A 17,625-nucleotide genomic window follows, 5' to 3' on the forward strand; every position below is an offset into this window, starting at 1 on the left:
TATCATCTCTACTCTCACTAATCTTCAATTTTTCCTTGTCTGCTAGATGTTTCCTTGTTAACCTAAACCCATACACACACCTCTATGTGTCCCTCATCCTTAAAAACCTCTCACTTGAACCAACTGTCCCTGTTAGCTATTATCTTATATCTCTTCCATGGATGAAAGGAGGATGTTTCAGACACCTTTAAACTCAACAAGTCCAAAACAACGCTTATTTTCTTTCTGCTCAAACTCTCCCCATGGATGGTTAAAGGGTACCACCATCCTTATCACCCAGGCTCAAGATGTGTCATCCTTGATTCCTCTCCCATTCATCCCATATATCCAGTCTTTGGCCAGATCTTATTTGTACCTTCATAACATCTCTTGTGTATGTCCCCTTTCCACTCACGCAGCTTCATGCCTGGACTATTGCAATAGCCTACTGTTTGGTCTCCTTGTCTTAAGTCTTCCCCACTCTAGGTCATCCTCCAGCTGCCAAAGTGATTTTCCTAAAGCACAAGTCTCATCATGTTATTACCCTGCTCAGGGAACTACAGTGGCTCCCTATTATCTCCAGGATCAAATACAAAACCTCTGCTTGGCTTTTAAAATCCTTCACAACCTGGTCCCTTCCCTTCTACTCATATTTTCCTCCCTTCTTTGGAGTCTACAATTCAGTGAAACTGGTATTTTTGCTATTCCTTGTATATGACACTCCATCTTCTGATTCCATGAATCTTCAGTGGTTGTGCTTGCCTGGAAATGTTTTCCTTCCTTGCCTTCACCTCTTCCCTTCTCTAGCCTCCTGCAAGACCAGCTCAAATCCTACATTCTGCAAATTTTCTGCCCACCTCCTCCATCTCTCTCCCACCCAGTTCCTTCCCACTGAAATTTCCTCCAATTTGCACTTTAAATATCTTGTGTGCACATAATTGCTTCTTCTTTCCTTTCTTAGAATGTCAACTTTTCGAAAGAATGGACTGTATTTTTTCCCTTCTTGGTTCTCCAGCCCTTACCACAATGCCTGACACATAGTAAGCACATCATAAATGCTTGCTGACTGATTGACTTGCAAGGTTTCCAACCTTCTCATTTTACGTATAAGGAAACTGAGGCCCAGCAAGGCTAGCCCAATTCAAAGAGGCAGTAATTGCTGAGTTACAATTTGTACCCAGATCCCTTCCCTCCAAATTCCATCCTCTCCATTGGGCTGTCTCTGGGCTTATACTCATAATGAGCCCAAGTTTTAGAATATAGAACTTTAAGATACTTTAGAATGTATGACTTAGAGGTATTTTAAGTTCTAAGAGATCACTTAGTCCAATTCTCGTTTTACAGATGAGGAAAGTGAGGCCCAGAAAGGTTCAGAGATATGCCCTCTGCCACATTTGGTAAATAGCAGAGCCAGGATGTGAACATATGAACTTGCATTCTGACGTCAAGTTTAATGCTCTCCCCAGTGTACCAAGTACTTTATTTGTAGTTCCCTTATGGTACCAACCCCACCCCCACCCCCCCAGCACTGGCTCCAAAACAAACCAACCCAGAAACAGATATGTTATTCCTTTAAAGAAGATAGCTCAGGCTACTATGTATCACTAGAAATGATTATTCTGTAGAATCGAGTGGAATGTATCTCAGGATATAGTTTTAATAAGTGCCTGCAGTCCTCTCCTCCCCTCACTAGAGGGAAGCACCTGAAATTGTTAGTAGGAAAAGTTACAGTCTAGATCAGTTAGTTACATCAGGACAATGAATAGCAAAATAAAGAACAATTACCTCTATGTTTCAGAGGACTCATCTTCAAAAATTTCCCTTCTCTGTTCCACCTCAGCACATTCTACATTTTTAACTTGCCCTCTGATTTCACAAAGGTCCAAGACTCCACCAAAAAGGATATAAACAATAGGCCTCAGTTTAAATCACTATTAGTGTGGATGAATTCAGAACTCGAGTTTAAAACCAGGATTTGCATTTCAAAGTGTGTATCAAAGTGTCACATACAATTCTGAATGTTAAAAGTAACTAAACATTTAACCTAGGCAAAGCTAAGAATATAGAAGCAACTTGGAAGAGAAAGTAACACATGGAAAAATTTTTGAAGTTTAATCATGGAATTTAATTTTTTTTCAAATATGTCATAGAATAATTTAAGTTAGAGCTGGAAGGAACCTTAGAGATCATCTAGTCTAACCCTGTCACTTTACAGTGGGAGAAACAGATTCAAAGAAGTAAACATGTCTACAGATACTTTTGTTGTTCAGTTGTGTCTGTCTGTGACCCCATTTAGGGTTTTCTTGGCAAAGAGACTGGAGTGGTTTGCCATTTCCTCCAGCTCATTTGACAGATGAAACTGAGGCAAACAGGGTTTAAGTGACTTGCCCAGGGTCACACAGCTAGTAAATGTCTGAGGCTGGATTTGATCTCAGGTCTTCCTTATTTTAGGCTGGTGCTCTATCTACTGCACCATCTAGCTGCCCTTACCTGCAGATATGTTAGAATTTCCCACCCTCATCCTGCCTTTTCTTTTAACAATTGATTTTTATTGATCTTTTTTGTTTTTTCATGTTTCATGTTTTACAAAAGGAAACTTATGTTTCCTATTATATTCCTCTCCATACACCTATCCCAGAGTGATAGGAAGAAAAAAAGAATTCAACAAAACTAATCAATGTATTATAACAGTCTGATATTACATGCAATATTCCACATCCATGCAAAGGAGGTGAGAAAATGCACTTTCATATTTTTTCTTCCCCATTGCCTGGGATTTCTACTTCGTTTCCATCTCCTAGTTTCTCTGGCTTACTTCAAATACTAGCTAAAATCCCATTTTGTACAAGAAACCTTTCCTGAGCCTCCTTACGGCTAGTGCCTTTCCTCTGTTAATTATCCCCAATGTATCCTGTATGTATCTTGTTTGTGTACAGTTGTTTGCATGTTGTCTCCTCCCTCCTCCCTATTAGACTGTGAGCTCCTTGAAATCAGGGACTTTTTTTCCTTTGGCTTTTCCTTGTATCTCTTATCTAGCCTTTAGCTCACTGCCTATCACTTAGGTGATTAAATGCTTGTTGTTGATTTCTTTGTGGCCAAGTTTGGTCATTATAATTTCACAACATTTCAGTACTGATTGCATTTCTTTCCCATTTACTTTGTTGTAGTCATTGTATATACATAATTTTCCTTGTTTTGTTTACTTCACTTTGCAACATCTTTCCATGCTTCTCTGGTTGCCTGGAGAAGTTCATCAGTATTGTATGTCAGTTTCATTATGGCATGCTTTCACGGGTTCTCGATAATGCACGATTCTCTTGCTCTTTCCCAGTCACCAACGGAACGAAGCAGAGCTGTGTGCTTGCTCCCACACTATTTAGAGTGATGTTTTCAGTGATGCTGTCAGATGCCCACAACAAGAACAAAAACAGCATCAAAGTCAGCTACTGTGCTGATGATAAATTATTTAACGTGAAAAGGCTACAAGCCAAGACCAAATTGGAGGGAGAATTGGTGTGTGGATTTTTGTTTGCAAACGATTGTGCACTCAATGAAGCCTCTGTGGCTGAGATGCAACAGAGTATGGATCGATTCTCTGCCACTCATGATAATTTTGGCCTGACAACACCAAGAAAACAGAAGTTATCCGCTAGGCAGCAATGCACCATCCATTTGTGGAATCATTGGTTACAGCAAATGGAGAAACTTTGAATGCTGTGGATAATTCACTTATCTTGGTACAATATACTTTCCAGGGATCTACACATAGATGCTGAGGTTGATGTATGCGTTGCCAGAGCTAGCTCAGTGTTTGGAATGCTCCAAAGGAAGGTATAGGAGAGGAGAAGTATTTAGAGTACCTATCACAATTTCAAGTCTACAGAGCCATTGTGCCAACTGTGTTGTGTGCCCATGAAACCTAGACAGTATGCCAGCGCCTTGCTAAGAAACTAAATGCTTCCATTTAAGTTGTCTTAGGAAGATTCTGAAGATCACCTGGCAGCATAAGGTACTGGACACTGAGGTCTTTTCTCAAGTTGAACTGCCAAGTATTCAAACTCTACAGTAGAGAGGGCAACTCCGAATGGCTGGCTATGTTGTTTGAATGCCAGATGAATGCTTGCCTAAAAGACTTATGGAGAATTCCCACAAAGCAAGTGCTCACACAGAGGTCAGAAGAAGCAATACAAGGACATTCTCAAGGTCTCTCTGAAGAACTTTGGGATCAATTGTGAGACATGGGAGACACTGGCACAGGACTGCCCAACATAACATGCCCACATCAAAGAAGGTGCTTTGAGCAAAGCACAATTGTAGTAGCTCAAAGGAAACATGAGATATACAAATTTAGAGACATCTCCACATCAAATGTTCATATGGACTATTTGTGTCTGACCTGTGGTAGAGCCTTTCAAGCTCATATTGTTCTGGTTAGCCACAGCTGGAAACGCTATACCTTGACCCCAACATAGTGATGTCATATTGGTCCTCTTCCAGAATGAAGGACAACAACTAACCAACCAATATATGTCATATTTATAGCTTCTTTTAGAAATTGTTTTTTATTGATATCTTTGGTTTTTACATCCTCTAGATTTTCCCCATATTCTCCATCTACTTCCTTCCAGAAAGCTATTCCTTATAAAAATAATTTTAAAAAGATTTATTTAATTTTTTTTTTAGTTTTCAACATTCACTTTTATAAGATTTTGAGTTCTAAATTTTCCTCCCTCCCCAAGATGGCATGCAATCTAATAGGCTATGCATGCACAATCATATTAAACTACTTCCACATTATACATGTTGTGAAAGAAGAATCAGAAAAAAAGGGAAAAACTAAGGGGAAGAAAAAGGAGAAAATAGTATGCTTCAATCTGCATTCAGACTCCATAGCTCCCAGTTGCATGTGAAAACAAATTTTTTTTAACTTTTGTTTTTAAAACTTTGGGTACCAAATTTTCTCCCTTCCTCCCTCCCCACCCACTCTCACTGAGAAGGCAAGCAACTTGATACAGGTTATACATGTGTAGTCATGCAAAACATTTCCATGGTAGTCATGTTGTGAAAAACTAACTGTATTTCCCTTACTCTATACCGCCCCTCCCATTTATTCTATTCTCTCTTTTGACCCCGTTCCTCCTTAGAAGTGTTTGCTCCTGATTACCCCCCCAATCTGCCCTCCCCTCTCTCATCCTCCTGCTCTCTTGTCCCCTTCCCCCCCTATTTTCCTGTAGGCTAAGATAGATTTCCATACCCAATTGAGTGCATGTGTTATTCTCTCCTTAAGCCAAATCCAATGAGAATAAGATTCACTCATTCCCTCTCACCTTCCCAGTTTCCTTTCCACTGTAAAAGCCTTTTCTTGTCTTTTATGTGAGACAATTTACCCCATTCTACCTCTCCCTTTCTCCTTCCTCCATATAATCCTCTCTCACCCCCTAATTTTATTCTCCAGATATCAGCCCTTCATCTTCAACTCACCCTGTGCCCTCTATTCATCTATCCATCTATCTATCTATCTATCTATCTATCTATCTATCTATCTATCTATCTATCTATCATTTTTTCCCCTCCAACCACTCTAATACTGACAAAGGACTCATGAGTTACAAATATCATCTTTCCATGCAGAATGTAAACAGTTCAACCTTAAGTCTCTTATGATTTCTCTTTCCTGTTTACCTCTTCATGTTTCACTTGAGTCTTGTATCTGAAAGTCAAATTTTCTATTCAGCTCTGGTCTTTTCATCAAGAATACTTGAAAGTCCTCTATTTCACTGAATGACCATTTTTTCTTCTGAAGGATTATACTCAGTTTTGCTGGGTAGGTGATTCTTGGTTGTAATCCTATCTCCTTTGCCCTCCAGGATATCCTATTCCAAGCCCTGCAGTCCCTTAACATAGAAACTGCTAAATTTTGTGTTATCCTGATTGTGTTTCCACAATACTTGAATTGTTTCTTTCTGGCTGCTTGCAATATTTTCTCCTTGACCTGGGAACTCTGGAATTTGGCTACAATATTCCTAGGAGTTTTCCTTTGGGGATCTCTTTCAGGAGGTGATCAGTGGATTCTTTCCATTTCTACTTTGCCCTCTGGTTCTAAAATATCAGGGCAGTTTTCTTTTTTTTTTTTTAAAAGAAGAGAAAAAAAATCAGGAAAACCAATTAATAATGTTGGGGAAATCTGAAAAATATAAGCAACGTTTCATACCTGTGGATCTCTCTCCCACTTGCACCTCTGTAGAGAAGAGGGGACAAGGTATCTTCTCATATCTTTTCTTTGCAGTTAAGCTTGTTCTTTATTATTTCTCAATATTGTTTTGGTTGCTTCATGGTATTTATTCTTCCCATTTATATTTATGTGGTTATTGTGCATATTGTTTTCCTGCCTCTGCTTGTTTCAATTTAAATAATTTTGTCTTTCCACTTTTATTTGTATTCATTATGTTCATCATTTCTTATAACACAGTAATATTCCATACATTTATGTACCACACAATTTGTTTAACCATTTCCCCAGCTCTTGGAAACCTTTCTTTTTTGTCATTGACCTTTTAGGGGTATATACCCAGAAGTTCAATCCTTGGGATCAAAATTTATGGCTATTTTAGTCACTACCTTAGCGTAATTCCAAATAGCTTTCTAAAATGACTGGGCCAACTCACAGCTCCATCAGGAATTCATCAGTGTCTTTCTTTCTACAGCCCCTCCAACATTGACTATTCTCATCTTTTATAATTGTAGGTGTGAGGTGAAGGCTCAGGGCAATTTCAATTTACATTTTCCTTAAAACTGTGATTTGGGGTGTTCTTTTTTTAATTAATTAATTTATTTTTAGTTTCAACAATCACTTCCATAAGCTTTTGAGTTTTAAATTTTCTCCCCCTTCCTCTCCGCCTCCCTCCCCAAGATGGCATGCAGTCTGATGTGGGCTTTACACATACATTCCTATTAAACATATTTTCACATTAGTCATGTTGTAAAGAAGAATTAGAACCAATAGAGGAATGATGAGAAAGAAGAAACAATACAAAACAGGAGAAAAAAAAAGAGCAAATAGTATGCTTTGATCTGTATTCAGACTCCATAGTTCTTTCTCTGGATGTGGATAGCATCTTCCATCATGAGTCTTTTGGAGATGTCTTAGATCCTTGCATTGCCAAGAAAAGCTGAGTCTATCAAAGTCAGTCATAACACAGCGTGGCTGTTACTGTGTGCAATGTTCTCCTGGTTTTGCATCAGTCTATACAAGTCTTTCCAGGTTTTTCTGAAGTCTTCCTGTTCATCATTTCTTATAGCACGATAGTATTCCATTACATTCGTACATCACAACTTGTTCAGCCATTCCCCAATTGATGGGTATTCCCTCAATGATTTGGGGCATTCTTTCTTGTACTTCTAATGAATTCTTTTTAGGAAAATGTTTGTTGGTGTTTCTCGTTGGATGGCTTAGTGGATGGAGTGCTGGGCTTGAAGTAAGGAAGACCTGGGTTCAAATCCAGTCTTAGGCACTCACTAACTAGGTGGCCTTGGAATTACATTTTGATACGGCTCAGCTGCCCTGGGGAGTGTTGTGCGCCATGTGTTTGACACCTCTTGACTAGAGGATCCTAAAGTTCTTCTCAAGATCCTCTGATACTATAACTTTGGCAGGTCCTTTTAGATTTCTAAAAAATATTATCTCCCATTTACATAGCACTTTGCACTTACGAAGAACTTTGCACCCATGATCTCATTTGGTTCTAATGTGTCCTGAAGTAGGCGAAGTATATTTTTAACACTTAAGGTCTCAGCCTCAGATTGCTTTTCTGTTAAATGGGGGTAAACACTTGCACTATCCACCTCATGGGGTAGTTGTGAGGAAAGTGTTTTATAAATATAAAATCATTATTTACACAGATATAGGAGTGTGCCGGAGAGCCAACTGATAAATGTCCAGTGGGAACATTCACATCTCAGAAATCAGCAGATGCTACAAACCAGGCCTTGAGTTATTGTTTTGTCGACTCTCTGGACTTTAGAAAGTCATGGAGAAAATGTTAATAAAGCAGATTAAACTTAAAAGTGTCTACATATTTTTTCATAGAGGACTCATTGTTAAATATTTATCAGGACACCCCACATAGATAGTTATTATTGTTCTTATGGTAAAGAGAAAGGTTTAGAGAGGTTAAGTAATTTGCCCACGAATTCACAGCTAATGAGTGATAGAGCCAACTCTCTAAAGAAAGGTTTTCTGACTCTAGTCTAGAATAAAAAGTCTACATACTTTACTGGGTGTCCAGAGGCATCCAGAAATAGCTGTTTCTATCACTTTTGTTTCAGGGAATATATGGGTACATATCATGCATAGGAAAAATGGGCATTGTAAAAGATTTGTCATCTATTGCTTCTGCCCATATTATAAAAAAGTGCAACCCTATTTACACTCTAGCCTTTAAGGCAGACTTGCTTGTGACTGCCTCTGTTCCAGATAAAAGAAAGCAATTTCAGCATGTGCTAATTTAATCAGTTTCTGTTCACACTCACACTTCCTGAGCAGCTCTTGCAAATTCCATCATGCAATTTATGTCTGCCAAAGGCATTGCTAATGGTGACTGCATTTTTTAAACCAAAAATAGAGATAAAAATATAGGCCTTGCAAAGTATTTTGCTGATTTGTGAATTTATTCCTATTAAAAGTCTTACAAATGTCAAAAATTATATTTTCATGTTTAGTTATAGGTTTTTGATTAAATAGATTTTAATGAAAAGATAGTCACATGAAAGGAAATTTAAAATTTGGCAAAAATATCAGTCATCATAATATTTGTGTTGTAATTTTTTGCCATTCACCTACCATTGAAATTTATTATATTATCCCACCCTGTAGTAATTTGAAGAATTCAATTTAGCAAACATTTATTAAAAGCCTACTATACACTAGGCATTGTGCTAGGGCAATAAGGACAAAAAAAGGTTCCTGTCCTCAAGGAGCTTACATTCTATGGGAGTAAAACAACATGTAGAAAAATATGGGGGCAGCTAGGTGGCGCAGTGGATAGAGCACAGGCCCTGAGGTCAGGAGGACCTGAGTTCAAATCCGACCTCAGACCCAACACTTGACACTTACTAGCTGTGTGACCTTGGGCAAGTCACTTAACCCCAATTGCCTAAAAAGCCAAAAAAAAATACGTCAACACAAAGCATATGCAAAGTAAATTGTTCTTAAGGGGTGGGGTGGGAAGGAACACTAACAACTAAAGATATTAAGAAATGACTTGTGTAGGAGATGGCACTTGAGCTTCATTGTGGAGACAGCTAGGGACTCCCAAGAGGCAGAGTGAGGAGGGAGAGCATTCTTAGTATAGGAAATACCCTGTGCAAAGTAACGGAAGTGGGAGATGGAGTGTGTTTACAAGGAACAGCCAGCAAGTAGGCCAATTTGGTTGGAATATAGAGTGTAAGGAGTAGCAATGTGAAATCAGTTTGGAAAAGTAGGTTGGAGCCAGAGGAATTAGTATTTTATCCTAGAGGCGACAGAGAAACAATGATTTTTAAAAAAATTTTAGTGAGGCAGTGGGGGTGGGGTAGGGGAGTATGGAGGGGGTTGAGTGCCTTGCTCAAGGTCACACAGCTCGTAAGTGTCATGTGTTTGAGGATGGATTTGAACTCTGATCCTCCTAACTCCAAGGCCAGAGCTCTATCCACTATGCCACCTAACTGCCCCAACCATGAAACTTCTTGATCAGGGAAATAAAATGTAGTCAGGCTTGTGCTTGAGGAATATTAACTTTGAAACTGTGGAGGATGATTTGGAAAGGGAAGAGACTGGAAGCAAGACCACTCAGGATGCTACTGCAATAGCCTGGACAAAAAATGATGAGGTCCTGAACTAATATGATGATCATATCAATAAAGAGAAGGGGATAAATGTAAAATATGTTGCATAGAAAGAACCTACTAGACTTGGAAAATTTTTTTAATATGTGGTCATAAGATTGCAGAATCATAGACCTATTGCTGGAAGAGACCTCAGAAGCCCAATCCAGGCATTTTACAAATGAGGAAATTCAGACCTATGGAGTTTAAATGACTTTTCTAATGTCACACAAGTAGTATCAGAAATAAGACTGAACCTAGGTTCTCTGATTCCAGGGTATAGTACTCTTACTGTTGTACTATTCCAACTGGATATGGGGTGATTTTAGTGAGGGAGGGTGAGGTGTCCAGAAAGAATTCAAGGTTCTGAACCTGGTGACTAGAAAATTGATGATGCCATTGACAAAAATTGGGGAATCAGAAAAAGGGATTGGACTCAGGGGAAAGGTAATGACTTCCATTTTGGACATGCTAGGTTTGAGTGCCTTGAGTCACAAATGTGGAGATGTTTAGCAGGAAGTTTGCAACTAGAACTTAAGAGAGAGAAATGGGGATAAGATATATAGATTTGGGGGTCATCTGCTTAGAGATAACTGAACCTAGGAAGTGGATTACAGCACTATATCTGTGCTCCTATGATGAAATCATAAGAGAAAGTGTGTACAAAGAAAAGAGGGGGGCTCAGGATCAAAGCCTTGGTGGGGGGACCCCTATCGTTTGGGGGAAAGTTGGATGATGATCTAACAAAAGCAATTTAGGAGCTGTTAGAGAGATAGGAGGGGAACCAGGAAAGAATACTGTCAAGAAAATCCAGGGAAGAGAAGACTTTCCAGGGTGAGGGAACGATCAACAGTCTGATAGGGGCAAGTAATTTGAGGGTAGAAAGCAATATAAAGTTGAACTGATTAATTATAGGCTCAATAGGATGAAAGAGCTAGAACAGGAGTGGGGAACCTGCAGCCTCGAGGCCACATGCAGCCCTCTAAGTCTTCAAGTTCTGCCCTTTGATTGAATCCAAACTTCACAGATAAAATCCCCTTGATGAAAGGATTTGTTCTGTAAAACGTGGACTCAGTCAAAAGGCTGCACCCAAGGACCTAGAGGGCCACATATAGCCTTGAGGCTGCAGGTTCTACACCCCTAATCTAGACTTTAAAGAGAAATAATGGGGGGGGGGGAATGCGAATGAGAGAGGAATAGTAATTCTAGACTTCAAATTGTACTATAAAGCAATAGACAGTTATCAAAACTATTTGGTACTGGTTTAAAAAACAATCAGGCTAGACAAGAATCACAAACAACTGATCTAGGTAACTTAGTTTTTAAACTAAAGAAAATAAATTACTTAGTGAAGAACTTCTTATTTGACAAAAATTGCTAGGACAAGTGGAAAGCAGTTTGGCAGAAATTAGATTTAGACTAACATTTACACCATATACCACAATGAGTTCAAAATGGATATGTGATCTGAATATTAAAGATAATACCATAAAAAAAACCCAGGAGGTTTAAAATAGGTATATTTCACAGCTACTGTGTGAATTTTTAACTAAGAGATATAGGCAATCATATAAACATAACGTGATTTTTCACAAACAAAATTAGTGCAACCAGAATAAGAAAGGAAATAGCTCACTTCCCTTTGTATTAAATATGTTGCTAAGGGTGTGAAATCCAAGATATAGAGAGAACTAACACAAATATATAAAAACAAGAGCCATTCCCCAATACTTTAGTAATCAAAGGACTTTCTTTCTTAAAAAAGAACAAGCCATATGAAAGATTGTTCCAAATTATTAACAATAAGATAAATGTAAATCAAAACTACTCTAAGGTTTCACTTTATATCCAACAAATTTGTAAAGATGACAAAAGATGGAGATAGTCAACATTGGGGGGTTGTAAAAAGAAAGGCACACTAATACATTGCTGGTAGAGCTGCAAATTAGCCCAATCATTCTGGAATGAAATTTGTAATTAAGAAGGTGACTGAAATGTCCATAATCTTTGAACCCAATATTCCACTCTAGGCATGTAACTCAAGGAGGTCAAAGATACAAAGAATGGTTCCATATAAACCAAAATATTTGTGGCAACACTTTTTACAGTAGAAAAAAATGAAAACAAAGTAGATGTCCATGACTGTAAGGAAAAATGGGTACAGAGCATGGCAAGGCTTATTTAATATGGACTGATACAAAAGTAAGCAGGCTTACCAGACTTTCATTTAAGATGGCAATGTGAAAAGTCTTTGAGAAGCCCAGGTCTCCCACATAAATCCCAGGAAATATTTTAAAAATGCTCCAGATAGAGCAATGATAAAGAAAATCAAAGGGCCCCAGGAGTAAGTGCCTCTAACTAGACTACGACTGTGCAATGTGATGGCCAGAAGCCAGCAGAATCCAGAAGGCTTGCATCAAAAAAACCAATGCAAAGTTTGCTAAACAATCTCAAAGCCAGCTGATACTCTGAAGAGGGAGACTTACAAGCCAGAGAAAGCTCTGTAAATCAGGAGCACATATAGCTAGATCCCTGCCCTAACCTGTTATGACGGAAGTGGGGGACAGAGCCCGCCTGTCATAGGTCACTACATAGGGAGACAACCCAATCAAGTACTCCCAGGAGCACTATGTGGCACAGCAGATGACAGGACTAATTCAGTGCCAGGGCATATCTGGAGGCCTTGAAGGAGGTCTAAAACCAGTCTATTTCTGACATGCAACTGGGCCTCTCAGAACCACTCTAGGGGACAGAACTAGCACCCTAGTAGGGACTGTGCAAGGAGGAGACAGAAACTGGCTGAAGGCAGAACCCATGATGGATCACCAAAAGACTAAGATAGAAGCCAGAAATTGAAGTAGGAGAGAGATCATGCGGGTGGGTCTAGTACCAGCTACCCCATCCAGAATAGCAGGCCAGCAGCAACCAGAAAATAGAACAGGACCAAATAGAGCCTGTCCAAGAGTGTCAGAAATGATTGACCTGAGCACAAAGTCCCAATCCAAGAACTGAGACTGGGAATATGAGCAAACAGACAAAAACATCAAACACAATGAAGACATACAGTGAGTTAAGAGAAATCCAAGAGATAAGTCCAGAAGAAGAGACTAATTGCATAACAACTAGAAACTCAAAGGAAAAAAATGGCTTAGCTATAAGGATTACAAGAGTGACTGCAAGAAATGATGCTAGGGATTAAAAAAAAATTTATTTTTTTTAGCTTTCAACATTCACTCCCACAAGTTTTTGAATTCCAAATTTATACCTCATCTCCCCCTTCCCCCCAACCCAAGATGGCATGCATTCTGAATATCCCTTCCCCTAGTCTGTCCTCTCTTCTATCTCTCTCCCCTTCTCTTATCCCCTTCCCCTTCTATTTTCCTGTAGGGCAGGATAGACTTCTGTACCCCATTTCCTGTATTTCTTATTTCCCAGTAGCATGTGAAAACATTTTTTTTAAACATATGTTTTTAAAACTTTAGGTTTCAAACTTTCTCTCTTCCTCCCTCCCCACCCACCCTCATTGAAAAGGCAAGCAACTCAATATAGGTTGTACATGTGCAGTTATGCAAAACATGTCCATAGTAGACATGTTGTGAAAAACTAACTCTATTTCCCTTTATGCTATCCTGCCCTCCCATTTATTCTATTCTTTCTTTTGACCCTGTTCCTCCTCAGAAGTATTTGCTTCTGATTACCCCCTTTCCCAATCTGCCCTCCCCTCTATCATCCCCCTGCTCTCTTGTCCCCTTCTCCCCCTATTTTCCTGTAGGGTAAGACAGATTTCCATACCCAATTGAATGTGTTTGTTATTCCCTCCTTAAGCCAAAACCTATGAGATTCACTCATTCTCTCTCACCTTCCCCCGTTTCCCCTCCACTGTAAGAGACTTTTCTTTCCTGTTTTTTTTTTGTGTGTGAGATAGTTTACCCCATTCTACCTCTCCCTTTCTTCTTCTCTGAGTATAATCCTCTCTCCTCCCTTAATTTTATTCTCCAGATATGACCCCTTAATCTTCAACTCACCCTGTGTCCTCTATCTATCTATCTACATATAAATACATATAATTTTTTTTCTTCCAACTACCCTAGTACTGACAAAGGTCACATGAGTTATAAATATCATCTTTCCATGCAGGAATGTAAACAGTTCAATCTTAATAAGTCTCTTATGATTTCTCTTTCCTGTTTACCTCTTCATGTTCCACTTGAGTCCTGTATTTGAAAGTCAGATTTTCTATTCAGCTCTGGTCTTTTCATCAAGAATGCTTGAAAGTCCTCTATTTCACTGAATGACCATTTTTTCTTCTGAAGGATTATACTCAGTTTTGCTGGGTAGGTGATTCTTGGTTGTAATCCTATCTCCTTTGCCCTCTGGAATATTATATTCCATGTCCTGCAGTCCTTTAATGTAGAAGCTGTTAAATCTTGTGTTATCCTGATTGTGTTTCCACAGTACTTGAATTGTTTCCTTCTGGCAGCTTGTAATATTTTCTCCTTGACCTGGGAACTCTGGAATTTGGCTACAATATTCCTAGGAGTTTTCCTTTGGGGATCTCTTTCAGGAGGAGATCTGTGGATTCTTTCAATTTCTATTTTGCCCTCTGGTTCTAATGTATCAGGGCAGTTTTCCTTGATAATTTCTTGAAAGATGATGTCTAGGCTCTTTTTTTGATCATGGCTTTCAGATGGTCCAATAATTTTTTGAATTCTCTCTCCTGGATCTATTTTCCAGGTCAGTTGTTTTTCCAATGAGATATTTCACATTGTTTTCTAATTTTTCATTCTTTTGGATTTGTTCTACTGTGTCGTGATTTCTCATAAAGTCACTATCTTCCAATTGCTCTATTCTAATTTTTAAGGAAGTATTTTCTTCAGTAAGCTTTTGGACTTCCTTTTCCATTTGGCCAATTTTGCTTTTTAGGGCATTCTTCTCCTCATTGGCTTTTTGGACCTCTTTTGCCATTTGGATGAATCTATTTTTTAAGGTATTATTTTCTTCAGTATATTTTTGGGTCTCCTTTAGCAGGCTGTTGACTTGTTTTTTGTGATTTTCTTGCATCACTCTCAGTTTTTCCTATACTTCCCTTACTTGCTTCTCAAAATCCCTTTTGAGCTCTTCCAAGGCCTGGGACTGATTAATATTTTTCTTAGAGGCTTTGGATGTAGGAGCTTTGACTTTGTTGTCTTCTTCTGGTTGTATATTTTGATCTTCTTTTTCACCAAAGTAAGATTCTATGGTCTGACTCTTTTTGCGCTGCTTGCTCATGATCCCAAGCTAGGGAGTTTTAAAAAATCAGTGAAATTAGAATCCTAGAGTAAAAATTGGAAGAAAAGTAAATAACTTGGAGGAGGCAGAGCCAAGATGGCAAGAGTAAAGGCAGTGACTTGTCTGAGCTCTCCCCTAAACCCCTCCAAATACCTTTAAAAATGACTCTAAACAAATTCTGGAGCAGCAGAACTCACAAAAAGATAGAGTAAAACAAATTCCCAGCCCAAGACAACTTGGAAGGTTGGTAGGAAAGGTCTGTTGCACCTGTGTGAGAGTGGAGCACTGTCCACTGTAGGCCATACCAGCATAGCCCCAGCCACAGAAAACCAGGAGTAGACCTTAGGAGTAACAGAATTAGCAGTGGCAGCAGCTCGAGCTTTCAGTCCACAGACAGTAAGAGTATCAAACTGGTCAGAAGGAGATTACAGGGGTCTTTCTGCTAGCACTGAGGCAGGACTCTGTTGCTTTGCCCATACTCAGATCTACGTCACAGTCCAGGGTGGCAGTCCCAGGGTGAGGAGGAGTACTAGCATAGCAGAGCTTGCAGCACCAGTGGAGGGGGGACCCTTCCCTCAGTTCCAAGGCAGAAAAGAATGTTTGTGGTTGCTCACAGACCAGAGCATAGACCAGGAGAGTAGCAATCACCTCTTCTTAGATCATACCAACTTGAAAGAACTGAAAACGTACAGGTCTCTAGAATTATCTCTGAAAACAGATGCACAAAACCCCTGAAGCTTGGGACAGTGCATTTTTCACCCTGCAAAAAGAGCCCTACTTTAGCAAAGAGTTAAAAGTCAAGTAATAAGGTAGGAAAATGAGCAAACAACAGAAAAAATTCTGACCAAAGAAAGTTACTATGTTGACAAGGAAGATCAGAATACACACTCAGAAGAAGACAACAAAGTCAAAGCTCCTACATACAAAGCCTCCAAGAAAAGTAGGAATTGGTTTCAGGTGATAGAAGAGCTCAAAAAGGATTTTGAAAATCCTGTAAGAGAGGTAGAGGAAAATTTGGGAAGAGAAATGAGAATGATGCAAGTAAATCATGAAAAAATGAGTCAACAGCTTGTTAAAGGAGACACAAAAAACACTGAAGAAAATAACACCTTAAAAAATAGCCTAACCCAAATGGCAAAAGAGGTCCAAAAAGCCAATGAGGAGAAGAATGCCTTAAAAAGCAGAATTGGCCAAATGGAAAAGGAGGTACAAAAGTTTACTGAAGAAAATAATTCCATAAAAATTAGAATGGAGCAAATGGAAGCTAATGACTTCATAAGAAATCAAGAAATAACAAAACAAAACCAAAATAATGAAAAAAAAAATAGAAGACAATGTGAAATATCTCATTGGAAAAACAACTGACCTGGAAAATAGATCCAGGAGAGATATTTTAAAAATTATTAGACTATCTGAAAGCCATGATCAAAAAAAGCCTAGACCTCATCTTTCAAGAAATTATCAAGGAAAACTGCTCTGATATTCTAGAACCAGAGGATAGAATAAAAATTGAAAGCATCCACCAATCACCTTCTGAAAGAGATCCCAAAGTGAAAACTGCTAGGAATATTATAGGCAAATCCCAGAGTTCCCAGGTCAAGGACAAAAATATTGCAAGCAGCCAGAAAGAAACAATTCAAGTATCATGAAGTTACAGTCAGAATAACACAAGATTTAGCAGTTCCCTCCTTAAAGGATCAGAGGGCTTGGAATATGATATTCTGGTGGGCAAAGGAGCTAGCATCACAACCAAGAATCACCCAGCAAAACTGAGTATGATCCAGTAGAGGAAAAATTGATATTCAATGAGATAAAGGACTTTCAAGCATTCTTGATGAAAAGGCCAGAGCTGAATAGAAAACTTGACTTTCAAATATAAGACTCAAGAGAAGCATAAAAAGGTAAACAGGAAAGGGAAATCATAAGGAACTTAATAAGGTTAAACTGTTTACATTCCTATATGGGAAGATGATATTTGTAACTCATAAGACTTTTCTCATTATTAGAGTGGTTAGAAGGAGTATATATATAGAGAGGGCACAAGTGTGAGTTGAATATCTCAAAAAATATAATATGATATCTAAAAAATAAAATAAAGGAGTAAGAGAGGAAGGTACTGGGAGAAAGGAAAAGGGAGATGGGGTAAATTATCTCACATAAAAGAGGAAAGAAAAAGCATTTACAGTGGAGGGGAAGAGGGGGGGAAGTAAGGAGGAGTGAGTGAATCTTACTCTCATCAGAACTGGCTGAAAGAGGGAATAACATACACAATTGTGTATAGAAATCTATCTTACCCTACAGGAAAGTAGGAAGGGAAGGGGATCAGAGAAGGGTGAGGTGATAGAAGGGAATGCAGATTGGGGGAGGTGGTAGTCAGAAGCAAAACACTTTTGAGGAGGGACAGGGTGAAAGGAGAGAGGGAATAAAATAAACTGGGGTAGGGGGTAGGATGCAGGAAAATAGTTAGCAATTTTAACTGTGAAAAATTTTTCTCTTTTTTTAGGCAATTGGGGTTAA

The sequence above is a fragment of the Phascolarctos cinereus genome, unplaced genomic scaffold (assembly GCF_003287225.1).
Source record: "Phascolarctos cinereus isolate Bilbo 61053 unplaced genomic scaffold, phaCin_HiC Scaffold_2;HRSCAF=192, whole genome shotgun sequence".
Classification (NCBI taxonomy): domain Eukaryota; kingdom Metazoa; phylum Chordata; class Mammalia; order Diprotodontia; family Phascolarctidae; genus Phascolarctos; species Phascolarctos cinereus.